General features: G+C 35.3%; 1 protein-coding gene across 1 annotated transcript in view; it reads right to left on the bottom strand.

Moving 5' to 3' along the window:
* The window catches only part of LOC142336504 (protein SSUH2 homolog), a 611,495-nt gene that overhangs the window by 52,052 nt on the left and 547,005 nt on the right, over positions 1 to 12,438 (bottom strand). The window lies entirely within an intron of this gene.

Below are 12,438 nucleotides of genomic sequence, written 5' to 3'. Positions count from 1 at the left end.
CTTTAAGCGAGGATAATTTGTATTTCAAAAATGGAATAACTTACATATTTTCTGTGGTTTTTGATATTTTTTTCCAAAATAATGAAAATTTATTGTTGTTCAATCTTCTTTCCTCAAAATTTTTTATATTAAAATGTGTTTGAACCTCGCTCACAGTGAGCCGAATGATTCTAGTTATAAACAATTCTACTTTATTCCATAACCTGTACGTTTAGGTTTTCTGTTTTGAAGATTTAAGGATTTATTGCATTCAGCCAAATTCGGTTATAACTCTGTTGTTATAAAACCAAAAACAAGAAATTTAAATTTATCTGAGATCAAGTAAATCAGTTTTTAGGAAACTTCAACACAACACACATTAGATTTGGAAACTACTGAACCTTTTAGATTCAATATATTGACAAATTCTTTATGAAATACTTCCAATATTAAAAACAATTTCCCGCTCTCATGTGAAATTATTGCTTTTCACTTTGTATAAAAATCAAATTTTTTGACGCACAAAATCCAGTAGTGCATACAGTGTTGTACAAAACTTTCTAATGTTTTTGCCAAAGAGTTGGAGATAACTGTGTTAACTGAAATTGTTCCAGTTTTAAGAAAGTTTTCTGTTAGTCTGAGTTTTCAAACAGCTCTCTCACACGGGTCGATGATTTTCTTTTCTTTGGAGCATTGATGATCTCCGGGTTCTCTGTGTTCACCGGTGTAGTTTCAATAGTGCTGGCTGTATCCTGATTTTCTTGGTTGTGTTGAGTTTTTATTGGAGTTTCAAAGTTAGTACCTGAAAGGTTGCTCCAGAGACCACTGAAATTTTCTTGAGAGCTAATGCAACTTTTCATATTTTCAAAGAGAGATGGGCTGGTTGCTGTGGATACAGCTGGACTCGGATCAATCGCTGGAGTAACTGCTGGCGTTGGTGCTGAGGGCGACTCAGGTGATCGAGGTAGCCCCCATTAGTCAGCAAGATCCTCGCAAGCTTGGGTAATACCTAGTTGGTTCTCAAAAAGTGGAACTGTATCACAGTCGTATTTGTACAAAATTTTCTTGACCGGAGCAGATAAATTAACTATATCGTGAGCCACAAGAGGATCCTCCAGTTTCGAGGGAGGAATAATACCACCTGACGTGATGTACGATCCTTCGATCGAATCTGATAACGGTTTATCAGGAAGTTGAGATAGAAAGTTTAGAAAGATGTTTGGATCATGCAATGTTGTTGGGTATTCCAAACATCCTTCTCATTGAATTTCTTCTGTTGTATGAGGAGCATAAAATTTTCGTAAAAAGTTTGATACGCAATTGTCCGTTCCCAGGAGCCTTCGCTTTCAAACAGAATATAATAAGACATTTCTAGATATTTCAGTATTGGCGAATTTTGTATTTTTGGGAAAGTCAGAAATTGAAACGAACAGTTCAAAGAATTCAAGAAATAAATGGAGCAGTTGGTTTGCTGTTATTCAATCGCAAGTAAAAAAGTGAATGAGTGGGTTAACAGAATTCGGTACACAACTTAAAGAGTTGGAAGTTTGTACTCATGTGATTAACTTAGTAGGCAAAACTGGAAAAGCATAAAACTAAAGAAGTTTTATTTGTTTTAGTCGTGGTGGTCTCGGCATAGGTTTTATGACTGATAATAAAGTAGACGCATGAAATTATTTTAGTTAGAGCTATTAAATACGAATTTTGCTCCATTACTGTTCAAAACCTAAGGTTACAGGTGTCTTTCATTAATCATTAGAGCTGAATGGTGAAATGAACATACTTGTAATCCTTCTGAACCTGTTTTATGACCTTAAGCGGACTGCTCTACGTACAATGTTTGTGAAAGAGCACATGTGGTTCTAAAACGCTAATCAGTACCATGAAACAATTATTCTCCTCAATATTCGCCCTTTACAAAATTCTTATCAGTTGAACCATTCTATTTTTAGCACTATGTAAAAATTGTTGAGTTTTACTTTCACCAGGGGAGACATTATACACTATTTCGTGAAGAAGAACAGTTGAACTAATTTCAAATTTCAACAAAATCAGAATGCAATTTACAGCTGAAAAAGACACCGAGTTTAGAGACGTCCATTTTGACGTTTCTAAAAGTGAAAAACGTTTGATCAGAGCAACGATTAAGTCTTACGAAAAGACCGGAAGTTACGTCTTTTTAAAATTATTCAAAAAAGCTGAACATGATTATGAGTTCCAACAAAGATTAACACTAACACTTGAAGAGTTTGAAAAGCTGATAAAAAATTCGATCCACTGATTCGATCCACCGCTAATAATTCTAATGATACCGATATAACAGCTAAAGCAACGCCAGCAAAGAAACAAAAATTCAAGCAAAAAGACGACAACCACAAAATATCTGAATAAAAGAACCGTTTTGACAAAATGGTGGAAGCTATGTATGAGCGCTCACCTGCCTACTTTAAACAATTTCAAAAGAATTTTAGGTTTTTCGTTTCAGAAGAGAAACCATCCTCAATGTTTGCCAAGAATTACGCTGTATGCATGCATTTTGGGAACGGTTATTGTGAAGTGTTACCCTCTAACCATTATCATGTGTTGTTTGATGTGTCTGACGTTTCTACGGAAATATTGAAACGAAATAAGCTTTATACAGTTCCTTGTTTGTACACAACTTTCAATTTTTTTTTTCAAATGGAATCACAGTGGAAACAACTGGACAGATTTTAGAAAAACTCAAACTAGCTGTGGAATACAAGTGTTCAGCACCGTTGACAAAAGGAGAATCAACCGGCATTCAGAAGCGCTTACCAAATTTGATCAATGCCCTGAGCAGAAACCACGGCCAAAATGGATTTGTTGGTTACAAATCTCTGGATAATGCTGAGAGAACACTGAATCAGCAATTACAAACTGACCGGATATCAACTGAAACTATAAAGAGATTTGAAAACATTTTGTATGGTCCTCATTCTGGTTTTTTTTGCCGAATAATGGATATTTTTGTGAGTGGCTATGGAAAGTTAGACATTGACAATGATGTTTTGTGTGTACGCTTAGTTTTTGAAAAAAAAATTATTTGATAAAATCATGTTAGTAGTGTTAGAGCATCATATGAAGCGCAAAACGTATCAATTCAACATCACTCATTTTTACAATTTCTTTTCCACCCAAAAAATAATGAGCAATATAAATACAAAATAAGCCACACCATATTGAGTTTGGTTTTTGTATTAGCTGGTTTCTTAGCAATTCATATACAGTTTGTATATTACCAGCAGAGGAAACAAGTCTTTTGTGCAAATTTTTATATGTAGTTAGATTTTTTCCCAAGAGATCTGCAAAAATATAATCTCCGTTCCTTCGACAAATAAGTATCCAATGTGTTCCAATTGATTGAGAAGTTGATACATTCACAATAATGAAACTGTTCTGAGATAAGTGCAGCGGAAAATTGTCAGCTGCAAACACACCATGAAGTTTTTACTTCAAACGTTTACATCCTTGAACGTTATTTCATCTTCATTTATCAATTTGTAAGAATATGATTTTTCGAAACTCTTCGTGCAGAGTCGATAAAAATTGTGCTTGCTTTTTCACCAATTATGAAAATTTCAATATTACTTGGCAAAGCAGCTGAAAACTTAAGTTCAATTTAAAATGAACAATTGGTAAGTTCAGGGTGAATAAAATCATGTGACGCCTGCTGAGTGCTGGTGAGATCAAAAACCATAATGAAATGGTTAGGGTATTCAGAAAAACTTATTCCATGTCCATTGCCAATATAGGCTAAATCTGACATTGTGTTGAAGTACAAGCGTTTTACGTCAGCTGTATTTATGGGGCTGTCTGCAACGGGGAGTCCATTTCGATAAATACATATCTGCTCCAGATTATATTTACGAAAGTGAAAAGGATTGAGTTGTTTGCTTCCTAAGAAAGCTTCATTTGTGTTAAGACAAATGGCAAGACGTCGAATAGGCTCCCTGCTAAAAACATCTTCCTGTTTCCAACTTTGCAAACCAAAAGAAGCCAGAAATGTTTTTGTTATAGTTTCCAAGTAAGGATAGGACGCGGGGCTTGTTAGTAAATTTTTTCAATGGCAGAAACGACGTCGTCGTTCAATGTCATTTTTCTCACATACAAATTAGCTTCTATAATTTTCACTTTGTATGGTTTTCCAGCATCGTCAGATATTACAACAAAATCATCTATTGATCTTCGAAAGGAAACTCGCAATGTGACTCCACGCAAAATATGTAGATCACATGTAAAAAAATCTTTTGCCACTTTTCCATAAAAAGTACATTCAGCAGATTGTCTAACCAAAGCTTTTCGTCTGTTAACTTCAGCTGTTATTATTGCTCCAGGACTATCCTCGTACGAATAACCTTGGCAAGCCAACCAAATAGCCTTTGCGTCTTCGTTGTGAGAAAATTCGGTTTCAATGAAACTTTTGTGAGGATAATTTCCTTTTGCATTTGAAATTTTCAGCCCGTTGGCAGATACTGTACAGTCAGAAAAGAGTGAAAGTAAAACATTATTACAAATGTAAGGAGCGTCTGTTTTGCTTACATCTGCTGCAGCTCCATCATCATATTTTAAATCAGCTTCAGAAGCCTGAACTATCTTGCATTTGATTTCCAGGAAAATTTTTTGCAGGTCAATAAAATTATTTCTGTCTCCAGCAACCTCAAACTCAAGCATGGGTCCGTTAGGAATAAGAACTGGCCCTATTTTTTGACAAACACTCCCATCAAAAGTTACAAGAGGCGCTGGTTTTTCGAATGAGTCCAAGGAACTATGTGTTGCCTCTGTTGGTAACATATTACCGATCATCCCTAACTTTGGCAAAGAAATCCGACCGACTTCTCTTTGGCTGTTTGTATTTTGAATTGATCACCTTGCTTTTTTTGCTACCTTTTCTCACTTTTGAACCTGAACGTTTAGATCGTCTACGATTAATTCGCTTTTGTCTCATTGGCAGTGCCAATGCGCCTCCTGTTTGCTTTTTGACTGTATTTGATATCGTGTTTTTCAGCGCTTGTTTTGGAGATTTTTTTTTACTGACAACGACCATTAACTCTGGTACGCTTTGTAACAGAAGTTTTTTCCAACACGTTTTGCTGCTGGTAAAACAAATTTTCTTTCAATAGGTAGAGCGATTCTTCCGATACCACTTGCTAAAGCTCCAAAACCGCTACCTCTTTGCCTATAGTGTCCCAAAAATTAATGCAAAGCAGATGCTTGATTGGTGTAGTATGAATCCATTGCTTTTACTCACCAAATTTTTTGAACTGTAACGTCAGAATAACTTTACCAGTCCCTGAAAAGGGGACTAATTGACCTGTTTCGGTGCGTAGTTCTATAGAAATTGACTGAATCGTATTTGAAACAAGTTTTTTGTAGTCCAATTTCAAAAAAAAACTATTCAAGCTCGCAGACGCTACCGTTTTTCAATCATTGTTTTGAATCAATGACTCGTAATAAAGGTGCTTTCGCATCGCCCACGTATTGATACTCAATAATTTTTGTATAAATGAATATCAAATGTTTCCCGGCGCATAGATCAGCTGGAAACTCAACCATAAAAGCCTTAGTATCATCTTTTCTCATCAGATTATTTGCAGTTTTGTCCATTTTGTACCCATTGTGTGTTTCTCGTCCATCAGGGACACCCTTGAAACCAATAATGCTAGGAATTTCATCGCTTGGAAACGTAATTCCCTCATATTTTCCAAAGACAATTTCAAATTTACCAGAACTTTTAATTTCTCTGAAAGAAAAATTTGGTAAACCAACAGTTCTTTTAATGGTAGCTAACAACTGTGGCACAGTATCAAAAGTTCCTGACATGAAAGCTAATTGCTCACCGTTGCAAGGACGTGATATGACATTGGCTCCAGAGCTATTCCGTTGGTGATCTTCTAAACCACTTAAACTGTAAGAAATTAGGACTCCGTTTGTGATGTGCTCTTTTTTTGTTGGAAAAATAATTTCACTCAAAGCTACTCTCCGGTCTCCCGACAGTTGTAATTCAACATTGAAAAAATTCCTGAATGAAGCCAATGTGTTTTGATCGAAGATCTCCATCGAAGCAGAGGAGATTACATGTACCGTAAATTCATCTTCAAAACGTTTATTTGCCATTTTGCACAGGCGACTCTCGAACTAATTGGAGTTCGGGCTGATAAAATTTACCCTGAATAATTTCCTTATCGGTATCGATAAGAGAATACGTTAGAGGGTTCAATGTTGGGATAGACGAAATTTCAAAAATCTCGTCTGTAAAAGACTGTTTGTAACCCTTTCCATACTTGTCCTCTTTTTTCAGTATTCGTACAAAATCACCGACAAAAAATTTTGATTTTTGAGAATGTGTTGTTTTCGCAATCATTGATACCAGCCGCGGAACTTCTTTTTTCGTGACTTGGTTTGGAGCAAGATTGATTGTTCGATTAACTCTAGAATTGATAGTTTTCACAAATGAATCCAGTTTATCTAGATATGAATAGGTCCACTTTTCTTCGAAGTATCTGCATATTATATTTTTGTGGGAAAGTATATTTCTTTCAGCAAAAGCAGACTTTTTTTTACTGAACTTACTGTATAAATGAACTCCGCGTTTATTGCAGTGGGCTTTGAAAGCACCGAGGAACTCTGTGCCATCATCGACCCAAACTTTTTTAGGTTGCTTTCGTTTGATCATCTTTTTGAAAGCCTCTGCAATTTCTGTAGCATATTTTGTTTTCAGTGGTTCAACTCTGAGATATCTTGAAAGACAGTCAACTGCAACAAGAAGGTATTTCACACCACTGTTGTACTTTGCAAGTTTATCAACAAATGCTAGATCTACGGACCAGATATCATTTAGGTCGTTAACAATTACTTTAAGCCTTGGAAATCTGAGGCGACATGAACGATTTTTGGTGAACGATGGTTTCGTTTCCAGATAAATTTTTACTTTTTTCATTGATAATTTACTCAAATTTTGAAGTCTTTTTGCGTTTCCAAATAACGCATGTCCTTTTAAATAGAGGTTATCAAGTTTCCTCACATCATCTATAGAAAGCCCAGTTTTTTCTACTCGTGTGCTCGTCTGTCTTCTTTTTGCTCCCATTGACTTTTTGCTTTGAACTTTTTTCTTTTTTGTCTCAGATCTTCCTCTTGGTTGTTTTTGTTGCTGTTTCTTTTGTTTTCGAGGCGGTTGCTTTTCCTCTTCTTCGCTGTAAAACCCATCGAGAACTGTTTTTGCATGAGTATTGTAAACCATGTGTATGTGACCTGCTATATTAAGTTCACTCAATATTTTGGAATACTACTGCACGTCAATTTTTTTGGTAGGTTGTTGTAAATTGTACAAGAAATTTGTCACCTTCATTCCTTGAGGTTCATCTTCAATATAGAGAACATTATTCTCTTCACTAATAGAAACAGTATCGGAATCAAAAATTTTTTCAGGATTATTGCAGCTCTTTTTGTTTTATTTTCATCCACTAGTTTTAGTTCCAGCATTATTGAGTCAAAGGCTGAATCTTTCCGTTTTTTCACTACAGGTTCGATTTCACTGTCATCACTCACTAACAAATGATTCGGATTTTACATCATCTGGATCACTTGTTCCATCACCGATACTCCTTGTTCTCGTGATCAGTCTATCAGTGCTTGCGTCAACATCTTTTTTTCCACTGCTCTGCTCAAAGTTTGGATTAGATGTTTATAGGTGCGATAACTGAGTGGCTTTTTGTTGATATATTGGATTATCTAAAATTTCTTCCTTGGTTGGTTTTTTTGATAAGAACATCCTCTTGGGGATCAAAACAAATTCTTCTGCATGCATTATTTGACTTTTAAGTAAAGATAGCACGAGAATGCTATTGCTTTGATAAGTTGTAATTTTTTCGTCAAAATAAATCGCTTTTTCTTCAGACTTGTTTCCTTTGATAATAACTGCTGAAATGAGTCCTCTTGATTTTTTAGTAACTGTTTGTTGAATGGAACTTTGCCATTGATTACGTTGAGCAAACACTCGCACAGAAAATTTATAAAAACTATTCGGTGCTTCTTTGAGGAACTTTCTGAAATTACTATCAAACAGCTCGAGCATTTGCTTTAGCGTACATAACTCTTTTTCTCCCATCTGTTAAATTAGTTATGACCGCTTTGGAGGAAGGTAGATAAAAAATTGTTGGACCTGGTTGTACAATATTTGAACAAAAACGCAAGGAGTCTGAAGTTTTTGGATCCAAGTCGATGAGTAAGTGTCCAAAGGGTAATTTTGTTGCCAACTCGTAGCTTTCTTTTAAAAAGTTGTGTTGTTTAACTGTTTGCCAATATAGGTGATCTGCTGTATGTCTGTAGGTTATTTGAACAAAAGGATATGGGTTGTGTTGAGATCAATTGTTCTTGACCATTTACTCTGTTGGAATAACTTATGTTTAACGTAAATGACGCTAATATTTCTATGACGTCCAGCAGTTCCGAGTTTAGAAAACTCTTTGTCATTGAAATTTCCTCGCAAGAATCGTCGAAAACAAGCAGACAGTTTTCCATCTGTGAAATGAAATCAAATCCAGAAAACTTTGTGAAAAAAAATGTTCAAGTTACGCTCTATAGAGCTGAACCTTGGTTGCTCATGCTGATAGAAGTAGTAAATAGATTTAAATTTTGGGTAAAAAGTTTTTCTCAGTAACATTTGAAATATGCGCTCAATTTTACCGAAGCATGACGGCCCACAAACAGCCATGAATAATCTATCGCTTGTTGAAATTATCCTCTTCATAGCTTCGGATTAGGAAGCGCTTAGCCAACTGTGCATGACAGCAATGAAAACCAAAATGTTGACTCTTCACAATCAAGATGAAAAAACACAAGTTTGATCAACGACACACCAATAAGAAACAGTACTATTACAATTTGAGTAAAATACACTACTTCTGATCGTGGTAGTCTAGAGTTACAAAATTTCCAAGAGCGTCTCTCTTGATTTTCTTCATTGAAAACTAAATCATTCAAAACTATTCCAGCAGGAGAATCTATCTGGTCTTCTTTATCACTCATTTGAAAAGACGTTTTGTTCAAAAATGAATTAAAACATCAGTTTTTTGTGTTAGCTCATTATTTTGTTGGTAACTCTCTCAACCATAAAAATTCATATGTAGTATATCTAGAGTCTTTGTCTTCCTTCTTGTAAGTTACTTTGTAGTTCGATTGCATGCCACAATCCTTTGCGTAGTAGACAATTGACTCCACGTTCCCTTTGCTGACTACCTGCTTGATTTCATCAGGGAGACTTTCATCGTTCAGGCTCACTTGAACTGGGGTTGGCGACTTGTGCATAGGTAAAGGGATTAGTTTCAGTCTTTTCATTTTCTCTTGTAAAGACATGGTACATTTGAAAATATTCCAGCAGTGAAAGATATTTCTTCAGTGTCTCAATCTCCGATAAGTTGCAATTAATCTGTTGTTTCCTCAGAATGGATTGCCCACGTGATTCTACTTTATCTTCTCTGACCAAAGATAGATTTATTTGGTTATCATTCGTTATGCAACTGCATACTGTCAAACTTGGAGATAAATTCACTTGAAGAACTGAAGGAGCTACCTTCTCCACTCGACGGCTCATTGGCGGGCAATGTTAGCCAATAGAAATACAACTGTGCTTTTCTGTTAGCGCAATGTCTTTTCTTTTGTTTCTCAGGCAAGTAAAGAGAGTGTAGAGCACAAGTAAAATGTTTGTTTGGGGTAACAATTTCCGCAACTTTAGGGCATGAAGGAGTATCCAAATCTATCACTTCTTTCTGTAAAATTGTTTGCAGTAATTCAGTTTTCTCTTTCCCTTTAGCATAAAGCTTTCCTAAAGGAAATCGAAGTTTAATTGCAATAAAAATTAGAGATATAAACCAGTAAGGATAATTGCCACTATTCCACGACAAACCGTGTAAGAACCTACTAACCCACTGATGAGATTTTCTCTCACTAGCGGATAGTGAGTTGTAAGAAACTGGTGGAAGGAACAAGATTGTGTCTGTGTAGTTGTTTGAGCAAATCGATAACTCCTTAATTATAAAACCCCATTTCTTATGACGAAAACCTTCAGAATCTAAGACAACGACTTCTGGTTTTAACATTCCAGCAAAATAAATAGATTTCGTTTAAAAGTTCACGAAGAGGCAAAACATTAATCCAGTCATGTGACCAATGTAGGCGTTTGTGATTGGACACAGTAAAATGTAGGAATAACCAGGACCTTTCTGACTGTGTTCTGCAATAAAACCCGAGGCGTCATGAAGTATTGCATGTAATCGAAAGAATTTATAAGACTTAAGGTATTTGTCTAGTGAAGAGTTGTCTATACCTATAAGACCACCATATGGTCTCAACTTGAGAACAATTTCAAGGTTAATAATTGGGTCCAAATAAAGACATGCTGCCAAAAAATATACAAACCGCTCACTGTCTTCCGGATATTCTAGTTTTATTTGATCATAAATTTCACTAATATTTTTCAAATCTACCGTTGCAATGGTTGTCAAGCTGATTTGCAAATGATAAAATGAAATAATGAACTTAAGTTCGTTGCTTTTTCATATAAGAAAAAAATCAATTTAACAAAATTGTTTTTTTTCTGAGAAAATTTTTGACTTCTATTTTTATATAGACTATTTCAAAGAAAATAAAAGTCAACAAAAAATTGTTTTTTGTGTGCTCTTTTATAGCGTGAAATCCATTTCATACCATTTTAGGATCGAATTTTACTTGGAAAAATTTTCGAAAAAAATTCAAAATTTTCAATGTTATGACCCCCATACTGCATAGGCGAAAAAAGTTAAATCAACAAAAAATCATTTTTGAGTGCTCTTTCATAGCGCAAAATCCATTTCTGACCATTTTAGGACTTTGAAAAACTTTGAAAACTTTTCGAAAAATATTCGAAAATTTTTGCAATTTTTTCTAAGTTGTAGGCATCAGGTGTCTCATATAAGGTTTTTCGAGTTTTTAAAAAATCATATTATTCTATGAGTTTAGGATCTATCCAGTTATTCTCTAGTGAATATTGGAACAGCCGTAATTTGCCCAGTGATTGTAGGGTGGTGGGTTCGAACACCACCCCTACAAGAAATTTTACCTCTGAAAAAAGTGATTTTCTCTAAGTCAAATCAAGTTTTTTTGGTTAAGTTTTGCCAGCGTGGGTGAGAATGCACCCAGGCTGGCGAAAGTTAGCCAAAAAACTTGATTTGACTTAGAGAAAATCACATTTTCAGAGGTAAAATTTCTTGTAGGGGGGGTTCGAACCCCCCCCCCCCCTACAAGCATTAGGCAAATTACTATACTACTCTTCAATTTCTGATTTTATTATTAATTCTGCCTAGCGTTGACAAAACTAGAGCAATTACCAAGATTTTTTACAGTAAGTTTTTTTCTCGAGAATCCCAGCTATGTTGAAACTGTTGCTGTTTACAAGTTTGTGACATCAGAAAAGCAACTACAAGGAGTTTTTTCGGGGAAATTTGGCCTACCCAGGCCTACGCCTCGACTTATGAAAAGACTTTAAAAGTCTAGTAGGGGGGGCAATATTGACTATAATTACACAGTCGAGCTTCCTAGTTAAATTCGAGCTAATATTTTTTCATGGGTCGAGCTAAAGTTATTTCATAACGAAGAAAGTCCAGCTAAAGTCTTTTCATGGGTCTATCATTAGTCATTTTATAACCAAAATAGTCGAGTTAAGGTCTTTTCATGGTTCCACCATTCGTCTTTTCATAAGTCTGTTTTTTTGCAAAATTCATTTTTTTAAATTTTTTTCCAGCTTCTGTACATATAGAAGCACAACCGGAGCATGACTAAACAGTTTTGCACCACCAGTCCAACTTAAGGATCAGTTTGAAAACTGCCAAAAGCCTTAAGAATTTTGTCAAATCTCAAAATAATTAGTTATTGCAGCTTAAGTATATTACCATATTACTTGACTCATTGAAAACAGCTGGCTTAAGTGTATCGGTCCTATTCCCATTAGCCATGACAAAATTTCGGTGTTATTCAGTTTGTTTTCCCTTCCAAAATTTTGCGCTATCTTGAAAAAGATATCGCTGGTTTATGAGGGATTTGTGTTGTTTTGAATCGTAAAAGTGAAAGAGCAAAAATGCTGACTACGTTATATGCAATATTCCACGTAAAATATTAATGGCAAAAAAGCAGACTTATGAAAAGATTGAATATTGACCCATGAAAAGACTTTAACTCAACTTTGCTCGCAAAAATTGTGTCGAGCTTAAACTAACTTATTCAAAATCTTTTGTAAATTATTGGGTCCAGCTAGAGTCTCTTGCAAAAAATCTGGGTCGAACTAAACTCCAGATTGTCTTAAAGTCCAGCTAAAATCTTTTCATAGCTCAAATGAGTCGATTATGGTCTTTTGCATAGTACATTTTGGTCGAGTATTGTCTTTTCTTAAGTCTGTATCTAGACCTGGTT

Source organism: Convolutriloba macropyga, chromosome 3, assembly GCF_964194025.1.
Source record: "Convolutriloba macropyga chromosome 3, txConMacr16.3, whole genome shotgun sequence".
Taxonomy (NCBI): Eukaryota; Metazoa; Xenacoelomorpha; order Acoela; family Convolutidae; genus Convolutriloba; species Convolutriloba macropyga.
This window is presented reverse-complemented; position numbering and strand designations above follow the sequence as displayed.